Source organism: Mauremys mutica, chromosome 14 (assembly GCF_020497125.1).
Source record: "Mauremys mutica isolate MM-2020 ecotype Southern chromosome 14, ASM2049712v1, whole genome shotgun sequence".
Classification (NCBI taxonomy): Eukaryota; Metazoa; Chordata; order Testudines; family Geoemydidae; genus Mauremys; species Mauremys mutica.
The window spans coordinates 220675-231275 of record NC_059085.1 but is presented as its reverse complement, the minus strand read 5'-3'; the positions used below and the strand labels follow the sequence as shown (position 1 = coordinate 231275).

The following is a 10601-nucleotide window of genomic DNA, read 5'->3' as shown; positions in this document are numbered from 1 at the left end:
GTACCTCATGAAAGCCTGGCGCGGAAAAGTGTGCTACCACGGAGCACCCAATAAGGCAGCTCTCCCCAGGAACCTCCTGCGGAGGCTTTTCGATTACCTCCAGGAGAGGTTCGTGGAGATCTCCCAGGAGGATTTCTGTTCTATCCCCATATATAGAGAGACCTCCTTTTCACATACTTCAGATTCCTGTTATATTAAGAATAAAAGTTTACATGGTTAAAGCACTTACCGACTGCTCCTTCCCCTGATTCAGGATCCGGGTTAATGGCCGGGGAGGGTTGGTAGGGGATCTCCGTGACGGTGATGAAGAGATCCTGGCTGTCGGGGAAACCAGCGTTGTAAGTGCTGTCGCCTGCCTCGTCCTCCAGAAACTCTTCTTCATCTTCCCCGTCCGTGAACATCGCCGAGGAACTGGCCGTCGACACTGTCCCATCGTCAGAGTCCATGGTCACTGGTGGGGCAGTGGTGGCAGGCTCCGTAGCGTCCGTTTGCCGCTTTGATTTTTTGGTAGCCTTGTCTGGGGTCCTTGATTTTCACGCGGCGCTGCGTTGCATCCCGGCTGTATCCTCTGTCTCTCATGGCTTTGGAGACCTTCTCGTAGGTCTTTGCATTCCGTTTTTTGGAGCGCAGCTCCGAAATCAGAGACTCCTCGCCCCTCACTCCGATCAGATCCAAGAGTTCCCGGTCAGTCTATGCTGGGTCCCTCTTTCTATTCAGAGATTACATGAACTCCTCTGCTGGAGAGCTCTTCATCGCTGCCGGTGCTGCTGAGCTCGCCCCGATGTCCAACCACGAAATGAGATTCTAACTGTCCAGACAGGAAAAGGAATTCAAATTTTCCCGGGACTTTTCCTGTGTGGCTGGTCAGAGCATCCGAGCTCGGACTGCTGTCCAGAGCGTCAACAGAGTGGTGCAGTGTGGGATAGCTCCCGGAGCTAGTAAGTTCGATTTGCATCCACACCTAGCCTAATTCGACATAGCCATGTTGAATTTAGCGCTACTCCCCTCGTCGGGGTGGAGTACCGAATTCGAACTAAAGAGCCCGCTAGGTCGAACTAAATGGCTTCCTGGTGTGGACGGGTGCACGGTTAATTTGAATTAACGCTGCTAAATTCGAATTAAAGTCCTAGTGTAGACCAGGCCTTAGGCTCCTCTCAAGTTCTTTCCACCTATGGAATGCTCTCTGGTGAGTTGCTGCCCTCCCATGGCATCCCACAGTTCTAGCCAGATTTTTTCCAGTCCTTTGTTCCTGTAGAACACAATGTGGCTGGAACATTAGACTGGAGGAGTTTGCAACAAAACCAGTATGCAGCATTCTGGGGTTTTGAGTACCTAAGCCCTGGCCTCTCCACTTTGTCACCATTGGGGATTTCACACCAGGAATGTGTTGGATGGAAATTTCTATTTTCATTGTCTTTGGGGAACGTGAAGTTTTTCACTTGCTGTGGCCCATGCAGTACAAGGAAGTCCTTCAGGCTATTGCTCAAGTGGGTCCACAGTCCTGGATCATCTAGATTTAAGGAACTAAACTCAGCAGCAGCTGTTTCTTGTGCCTCCACCACACTCTTCTCTGAGCTACACTTTTCTTCAGGAATGTGCATGGTTACATCCATGAGATGGAGATATGGATGCTGCAGTAGCTCCAGGTCACCTGCACTCTGACTAACTGGAAGATCAGGCATCTCCTCACCACTCACATCCTCATTGGGGCCGGAAGGCTCAGCGTGAACATGTGTGTCTCTGTATCTCAGGAGAGCTCCTTCCTGCTTAGATAGAAAAGCTTCCTTTGCTTTCTTCCTTTTTCTGAATGTTGCCCCAGGGGGGCGTTTTCTTCTTTCACTCATGACTGCTGTTCTGTGCCAGCTAGAGTGGCTCTCAACACTCACTTGAAGGGGACAAATAAGCAGGCTGGTAGCAGGGCCTGAGTGAGGGAAGATCTCAGCCTCTTAAGGGCCTAACCGGCTCCTATTACTTCAGTTGACTGTCTGTTCTCCTCAAGCGGGTTCAGGGAAGCAGCAGGAAATAGGAAGCTCCCTGATAAGCTGGTGTCAATCAGTCCAGGCACCAGCGGACTGGACTGAGGTACATAAGAGGCTCCTCCTCTCTCTCGTGGACCATTGAGTAGCCTCATGAAAACATCCCAGCTGTGGACATAGGCACCAGCAACCGATTCCCCAAGCTAAAGTCCCCTTTGCAATCCAGGGAAACAGCCTGGATTGTCTGGAGCACAGGGTTTGGCCCATGGGGACTGCAGACCCTGCCCCTGCTGCACAGCGACTCCTGGGACCCCTCTAGCCCATCAGCACTCAGCTCTCCCGCATTCTGCTGAGCGGCTGAGATCTGGGGGAACAGAAACCCTTGGTTAGAGACGGAAAATCTCCTCCCAGGAACACTCTGTCAATGGCTGCCAGACGCCGTCCCTGTGAAACCCCAAATGTGCAGCCCCTCGGATTCCCACAGGGGAGATCTCAGCTCATTCACTTGTCACCCGTGGCCGTAGTCTCTGACAGGGGGAATGTAGAGTGGCTTTTTCCCAATGGTCCCTTCTACAGCGCCCAGAATGGGAGGAGGTTTGGCCTTGTGATGTGAGGCCTGGGTCTGAGAATCAGGGCTCCTGAAATCTGGGGCTCTGCAATGGGGTGTGGTCTAGTGAGTGGAGCTGGATTTGTTGACAGTGAGTGAGAGGGGCTTGTGCTGAAGGACCCTGGGTCAATCCCCACCAATTCCTGTGATGTCTACATGTGGCCACAATTTTACTTACCTCTCAAGGTAGGTTATTTAGCCTGGCTGACATGGAGCTGGGGGTCGTGTATGGCCAGAAGCGCCACTTGGAGGAAAGTTCTTCATTGGTCTGCCGAAGACCTAAAACCTACAGCACCAGAGCCCTTGCAATTGTCCAGAACCAGGCTCCAAATCCCTCTAGTGGCTCACAAGGTGGATAAGAGTCCTGGGGCAGCCAACCCATTGACCAAGGAGCCCCCCTTGGTAAGTAAGAGGTTGCAGGCACTGAGGCCTCGAATAGCTCTTTCTGGAGCAGGATTCACCGCAGGTGTCATGAGATGCTGGAAATGTGTCTGCGCACTCTGGAACCCAACTCATACAGACAAAAAAGGACACTACTGCTCCCAGCAGCAATCTCTCCTGCAGCTCACCTGCTAGAGATTAGGGGTCTTTCAGATCTGGATCATTCCCATGCCTCACCTCACCTTGCATCCGAAGAAGTGAGCTTTAGCTCACGAAAACTCATGCTACAATAAATTTGTTAGTCTTTAAGGTGCCACAAGTACTCCTGTTTTTTTTTTTTTCACCTCACTGACATTCCCATGAGCCTCACATACTCTGCTGGAAACAAGTAGCAGGCTCTTGCCCTGTATCCATGACACGCTCACTGCAGGGGTGGGGGGGAGACAGCGCCACACCTGAGCACCGGTGGAGAGTCCTTACCTCCCCCCATCCTGGCCATGTTCCTATAGCCCAGGCGCTCGGTGTCCTGGAGCCCGTCCCGACACCACAGCTCTCTTGCCTCTCTGATGTTCAGCCCTGGGGGAGAAGGACACACCATTTGGGCCATTTGGCATTCCGGTTTCAGTGCCTGTTTCCTTCTGTTCCCATTGCTGGGTACACACTGGCCGGGGTCCTCGTGGCATCCATGGACCAATGGACTCGCAGGGTCCCCGCCAGGTGGTTTAGTACCGGAAGGGGGATTTGTTTCAGTCATCGCAGTAATCATGGGACCCTTATGGCCATTGTGCTCTGGGAGTGGGTGCCTGTTCATGGTGGCGTCTAATACCGAGAACCCCCCACCCCCACCCACTGAAGTCAGGCCCAGCTGCTGACATCCTACAAGCTTTGTGTCCTTTCCCTGTGGTTCCTGCTTCAGCTCCTGCCCTCATGATGGGCTCTGTCCCTCCACATGCCTCAATAGTTCCATTCCTGTCCCCTCACTAGCTAGCTGCCCCGTCAGGGCTGATTTCCCTGGACTGGGGGACAGAGCTGGGCTCTGAGATAAAGCAGCCAATTTCCCTGGCACTTTCACATTCACCTCCCTAATTCAGAGAGAGGGGCAGAGAAAGAGTCATCATCTAAGGTGGGGTGGGTCTCAGAGGAGGGGGCTTCTTTCTGTAGGGTCCCATTGCCCAGCTGAGGAAGTCTCAAAGGAGGGGTGGGCTTGTTTCTATTGGGGTTCCTCTGCCCCGCTACAGTGGGTCTAAATAAGAGGCCTTAGCTCTAGAGGCGTCCCAATGGCCAGCGGGAGCTAGCCTCCGAGAGGCTCGTTTCCATGGGGTCCCATTGCCCAGCTGGGTTTCTTACCCCTCTTCTGCAGGAAGAGCCTGTGCAGCCCATAGATCTCGCCCCTGGCTGAGCACTCGCTGCCTAGCTGCTCCAGAATAACAAGGGCCCGGAGGCCAGGCACAAATCTGCCAGCCACTGCCCTATGGAATGCAGTCCCTTACGGACCCAGGGGGGACCAATTAGCCAAGGGATGAGGAACTTGACTCAAGCCCTGACTCTGCAGGATACTGGGGTCAAAGGTCACTTACCTCAAATGCAGGCAGGGAGGTGGCAAATTTGAGCAGGGCAGCACTGCTCTGTATGGCCCTGGCTCTCTCCTGGGTTTTTTTGGAGAGGACCCTGAAATGGATGTGCTGCGGGAAAAGGAGACAGGGGAGGGTCAGCGGGCAGGCGTACGTGCTCTACAAAGGAGCCTCTTCCCCTCTCCATGGGGCTGAGACTTTGTGCTCAGGGTGGAAGAATAGCTAATTGGAAAAGGGGACTCATGACACTGCCCACGTCTTGCTGGGCACAAGCTCATTGTCTCTCCAGGCTGGGACAATGGTCAGTCTTGGGGCTGGTCTATTTACTCTGAAACGCCTGATCCATGAACATGCCCTTGACCCCCCCCCCCTTGACCCCAGCTGTAAAGGACTTGGTAGCATGGATGGAACAGCCGTGAGGACAAAAGCTCTGGCCCAGGGGAGCTGGGGGCTGAAGGGAGAATGTTGATGGATTCCCCTCTCCTCTTCCTGCCACCAGAGCTCCTCCGACTTCCCCAAGGCAGGCGACTTTGTGCTGCAGCTGGGTCTCTATGTATCTCACCCAGCCAATAACATCAGCCGGCAAGCCAGGGGCGAGATCTATGGGCTGCACAGGCTCTTCCTGCAGAAGAGGGGTAAGAAACCCAGCTGGGCAATGGGGCTGTGGGGCTCACGTTTGAGAACCGTGGCAGGGAACGGGGGCCTGTGGGGGATGGGTTAGAGACCTGTGGCAGGGAATGGGGGCCTGTGGGGGATGGGTTTGAGCTCTGTGGTAGGGTTTGGTGTGCTCTGGGGGATCGGTTTGAGTTTTGTGGCAGGGAATGGTGGGCTATGGTGGTCGGGTTTGAACGCTGTGGCAGGGAACGAGTTGGCTCTGATGGGGCTGTGGGGGATGGGTTTCATCGCTGTGGAAGGGAATGGAGGGCAGTGGGGAATGGGTTTGAGCGCTGTGCTGAGGAAATAAGGTGGCTGTGATGGGGCTCTGGGGGATGGGTTTGAGCGCTCTGGCAGGGAATGGGCAGCTGTGGGGGTGGGTTTGAGTGCTGTGGCAGGGAATGGGGGCTGTGGGGGATGGGTTTGAGCGCTGTGGCAGGGAATGGGGTCCTGTGGGGGATGGGTTTGAGGTCTGTGGAAGGGAATGGGGGGCTGTGGGGTCGGGTTTGAGCGCTGTTGCACAGAATGGGGTCCTGTGGGGGATGGGTTTGAGCGCATTGGCAGGGAATGTGGGGCTGTGGGAGATGGGTTTGAGCGCTGTGGCAGGGAATGGGGGCTGTGGGGGATGGGTTTGAGCGCTGTGGCAGAGAATGGGGGACTGTGGGGGATGGGTTTCAGCACTCTGGCAGGGAAATGGGGTCTGTGGGGTGGGTTTGAGTGCTGAGGCAGGGAATGGGGGGCTGTGGGGGATGGGTTTCTGCGCTGCCGCATAGATCTCGGCGGCTGTGATGGGGTTGTGGGGGATGGGTTTGAGCGCTGTGGAAGGGAACGGGGGGATGTTAGGGAAGGGTTTGAGCGCTGTGGCAGGGAATGGGGGGCTGTGTGGGATGGGTTTGAGAGCTGTGCGAGGGAATTAGGCGGCTGTGATGAGGCTGTGGGGGATGGCTTTGAGGTCTGTGTATGGGAATGGGGGGCTGTGGGGGATTGACTTGAGCGTTGTGGTAGGGAACGAGGCAGCTGTGATGGGGCTGTGGTGGATGGGTTTGAGCGCTGTGGAAGGAAATGGGGGGCTGTGGGGGATGGTTTTGAGCTCTGTGGTAGGGTTTGGTGTGCTGTGGGGGATCGGTTTGAGTTTTGTGGCAGCGAATGGGGGGCTATGGTGGTCGGGTTTGAGTGCTGTGGCAGGGAATGGGGGCCTATTGGGAATGGGTTTGAGGGCTGTGGAACGGAATGGGGGCTGTGGGGGTGGGTTTGAGTGCTGTGGCAGGGAACGATTTGGCTGTGATGGAACTGGGGGAATGGGTTTCATCGCTGTGGAAGGGAAAGGAGGGCTTTGGGGTCAGATTTGAGGGCTGTGGCAGGTAATGGGTGGCTGTGGGGGATGGGTTTGACCGCTGTGGCAGGGAATGGGGGACTGTGGGGGATGGGTTTGAGCAGTGTGGCAGGGAGTGGGTGGCTGTGGGGGATGGGTTTGAGCGGTGTGGCAGGGAACGAGGCGGCTGTGATGTGGCTGTGGGGGATGGGTTTCAGGTCTGTGGCAGTGAATGGAGGACTATGAGGGATGCGTTTGAGGGCTGTGGCACGGAATGGGTGGCTGTGGGGGATGGGTTTGAGCGCTGTGGCAGTGAATGGAGGCCTATGAGGGATGGGTTTGAGCGCTGTGGCAGGGAATGGGGGACTGTGGGGGATGGGTTTGAGCAGTGTGGCAGGGAATGAGGCAGCTGTGATGGGGCTGTGGGGATGGGTTTCAGGTCTGTGGCAGGGAATGGAGGGCAGTGGGGGATGGGTTTGAGCGCTGTGCGAGGAAACAAGGTGGATGTGATGGGGCTGTGGGGGATGGGTTTGAGGGCTGTGGCAGGAAATGGGGGCTGTAAGGGATGGGTTTGAGTGCTGTGGCAGGGAGTGTGCGGATGTGGGGGATGGGTTTGAGTGCTGTGGCAGGGAACGAGGTGGCTGTGATGGGGCTGTGGGGGATGGGTTTGAGCGCTGTGGCAGGGAATGGGGGGCTGTGGGGGATGGGTTTGAGCGCTCTGGCAGGGAATGGGGGCTGTGGGGGTGGGTTTGAGCGCGGTGGCAGGGAATGGAGGGCTGTGGGGGATGGGTTTGAGCGCTGTGGCAGGGAATGGGGGGCTGTGGGGGATGGGTTTGAGCGCTCTGGCAGGGAATGGGGGGCTGTGGGGGATGGGTGTGAGCGCGGTGGCAGGGAATGGAGGGCTGTGGGGGATGGGTTTGAGCGCTGTGGCAGGGAACGAGGCGGCAGTGATGGGGCTGTGGGGGATGGGTTTGAGCGCTGGGAATGGGGGGCTGTGGGGGATGGATTATAGGGCTGTGGCAGAGAATGGGGGTCTGGTGGGATGGGTTTGAGCGGTGTAGACGGGAATCGGGGGCTGTGGGGGAAGGGTTTGCGGGCTGTGGCAGGGAATGGGGATCTGTGGGGGATGGGTTTGAGCGCTGTGGCAGGGAATGAGGCGGCTGTGATGTGGCTCTGGGGCATGGGTGTCAGCGCTGTGGCAGAGAATGGGGGGCTGTGGGGGATGGGTTTGAGAGCTGTGCGAGGGAATGGGGTCCTGTGGGGTATGGGTTTGAGGTCTGTGTATGGGAATGGGGGGCTGTGGGGGATGGGCTTGAGCGTTGTAGTAGGGAACGAGGCAGCTGTGATGGCGATATGGTGGATGGGTTTGAGCGCTGTGGAAGGAAATGGGGGGCTGTGGGGAATGGGTTTGAGCTCTGTGGTAGGGTTTGGTGTGCTCTGGGGGATCGGTTTGAGTTTTGTGGCAGGGAATGGTGTGCTATGGTAGTCGGGTTTGAGGGCTGTGGAACGGAATGGGGGGCTGTGGGGGATGGGTTTGAACGCTGTGGCAGGGAACGAGTTGGCTGCGATGGGGCTGTGGGGGATGGGTTTCATCGCTGTGGAAGGGAATGGAGGGCAGTGGGGGATGGGTTTGAGCGCTGTGCTGAGGAAATAAGGTGGCTGTGATGGGGCTCTGGGGGATGGGTTTCAGCGCTCTGGCAGGGAATGGGCAGCTGTGGGGGTGGGTTTGAGCGCTGTGGCAGGGAATGGGGGGCTGTGGGGGATGGGTTTGTGGGCTGTGGCAGGGAATGGGGGGCTGTGGGGGATGGGTTTGAGCGCTGTGGCAGGGAATGGGGGGCTGTGGGGGATGGGTTTGCGGGCTGTGGCAGGGAATGGGGGGCTGTGGGGGATGGGTTTGAGCGCTGTGGCAGGGAATGGGGGGCTCTGGGGTATGGGTTTGCGGGCTGTGGCAGGGAATTGGGGGCTGTGGGGGAAGGGTTTGCGGGCTGTGGCAGGGAATGGGGGCTGTGGGGGATGGGTTGGAGCGCTGTGGCATGGAATGTGGGGCTGTGGGGATCGGGTTCGAGCTCTGTGGCAGGGAACGAAGCAGCTATGATGGGGCTATGGGGGATGGGTTTGAGCGCTGTGGCAGGGAATGGGGGGCTGTGCGGGATGGGTTTGAGCGCTGTGGCAGGGAATGGGGGGCTGTGGGGGATGGGTTTGTGGGCTGTGGCAGGGAATGGGGGGCTGTGGGGGATGGGTTTGAGCGCTGTGGCAGGGAATGGGGGGCTCTGGGAGATGGGTTTGCGGGCTGTGGCAGGGATTGGGGGCTGTGCGGGAAGGGTTTGAGCGCTGTGGCACGGAATGGGGGGCTGTGGGGGATGGGTTGGAGCGCTGTGGCATGGAATGTGGGGTTGTGGGGATCGGGTTAGAGCCCTGTGGCAGGGAATCTGGGGCTATGGGGGATGGGTTTGCGGGCTGTGGCAGGGAATCTGAGGCTATGGGGGATGGGTTTGCGGGCTGTGGCAGGGAATGGGGGGCTGTGGGGGATGGGTTTGGGGGTTAGGAGGGCTCAATGGCTGTGGTGGAGCACACTGGGTCAGCGCATTCAGCTGTTAACCCAAAGGATGGTGATTTGAGCCCACCCAGGGACGGTATTGACCCTATACTACCTCCTTGGACCCTCAAAGGAACCCTTTTGCCGCTTCCGAGCTGTCCCTGCTGGCCTCAGTGTGTTCAGCTGGTGGCCCGAAGTGTGCGCTGGCTGCGACACAAAAATCCATCTCCCAGCAGCCATGCCGGGGGCTCGGGCTTAATCCTCAAGGCCGAGCGCAAAACCCTTCTGCCGGGCATCTTTTGCTCCCTTTCCGCTTCTGCCCAAGCAGCAAGGGAGAAACAGAGGGGACATGCCGGCTCTAAGGGTATGTCTACGGGGAGCGATCGGTTTATCAGGGATCGATAGATCGCTTCTCATCTAGACGTGATATATCAATCCCCGAACGCACTCCCATCAACCCCAGAACTCCACCAGGGCGAGCGGCGGTAGCGGAGTCGACAGGGGGAGCCGCGGCCGTCGATCCCACGCCGCGAGGACGGGAGGTAAGTCGAAATAAGAGACTTCGACTTCAGGCAAGCTATTCCCCTAGCTGAAGTTGTGTATCTTACATCGATCCCCCCCCCCCCCAGTGTAGGCCAGGCCTAGGAGTGCCTCCCTCCCACTTCCCTGTTGGCTGCTGTGATAAATGGGGGGGCGGGCGTAGCTCCCTTTTGTGGACACCCAGCCAGCCAGTTAGCTATAAAGTCCCTCTTGGTGGCTGTTCTCTGCTTGTTTTACCTGTAAAGGGTTAAAAAAGCCTCCCTGCATAGGTAAAAGAAAGGGAGTTGGGCCTCTGATCAAAAGAGCCAATGGGAGGGCTTTTTAAAAATGGAAAAAAACCCTGCCACTCTGATTTGGGAGCAATTTCCACTCCTTTTCCATGGATGCAGGTGAGGTAATGAATTGGGCCCTCTGGTTTTTCTCTCGGACTGACCCACCTTGCCCCATCCCAAGATAAGGTGCAGGGCCAATCATGGAAGAACAGTGTCAGGGGAGGCAAAGGGCCTGATTCTGATCTCAAGTTTGGTGTAAAACAGGAGTAACTCGATGGATGCCAATGTTGGGACATTAGTGTAAATGAGACCAGAATCTATCTCTGTGGTTGCCTGGTAAATTTCATTCCCCATTCAGGGCAATTGCTTCCTCCTCCTATTCGCGTAAGGGATTTGCTCCTTAAAATAGGACAAAAGGAAAGGGGAAAGAAATGGTGACTGACAGAATAAGAAGCTTAAGCCTGCAAAGCAGGAAGGTCACATCAAGCCTGGGACGCTAAGAGCCAAGGTCAGCGAAGAGCAGGGCGCTTGGTGCCAAGGTCACTCAGAGACAGAAAATGAGAGTGTGACGCACTGGGACTGTTCTTACTGTCAGGGCCGGCTCCAGACCCCAGTGCGCATTTTCCCGGCAGGGCGGCAGGCGGCTCCGGCGGACCTTCCGCGGTCAGGCCTGCGGGAGGTCCACCGGAGGCGCGGGACCACCGGACCCTCCGCAGGCACGTCTACAAGAGGTCCCCCGAAGTCAGGGGACC

General features: G+C 57.1%; 1 long non-coding RNA gene across 1 annotated transcript; it reads right to left on the bottom strand.

Annotated features, from left to right (window-relative positions):
• Positions 1–2545: 2545 nt before the first annotated feature.
• Positions 2546–9213, bottom strand: LOC123349499. Its single transcript, XR_006573571.1, has 4 exons — positions 9153–9213; positions 4542–4646; positions 3314–3540; positions 2546–3206 (listed from the first exon to the last, which is right to left on the bottom strand). It is a non-coding gene; the product is annotated as an uncharacterized LOC123349499 (long non-coding RNA).
• Positions 9214–10601: the final 1388 nt, after the last annotated feature.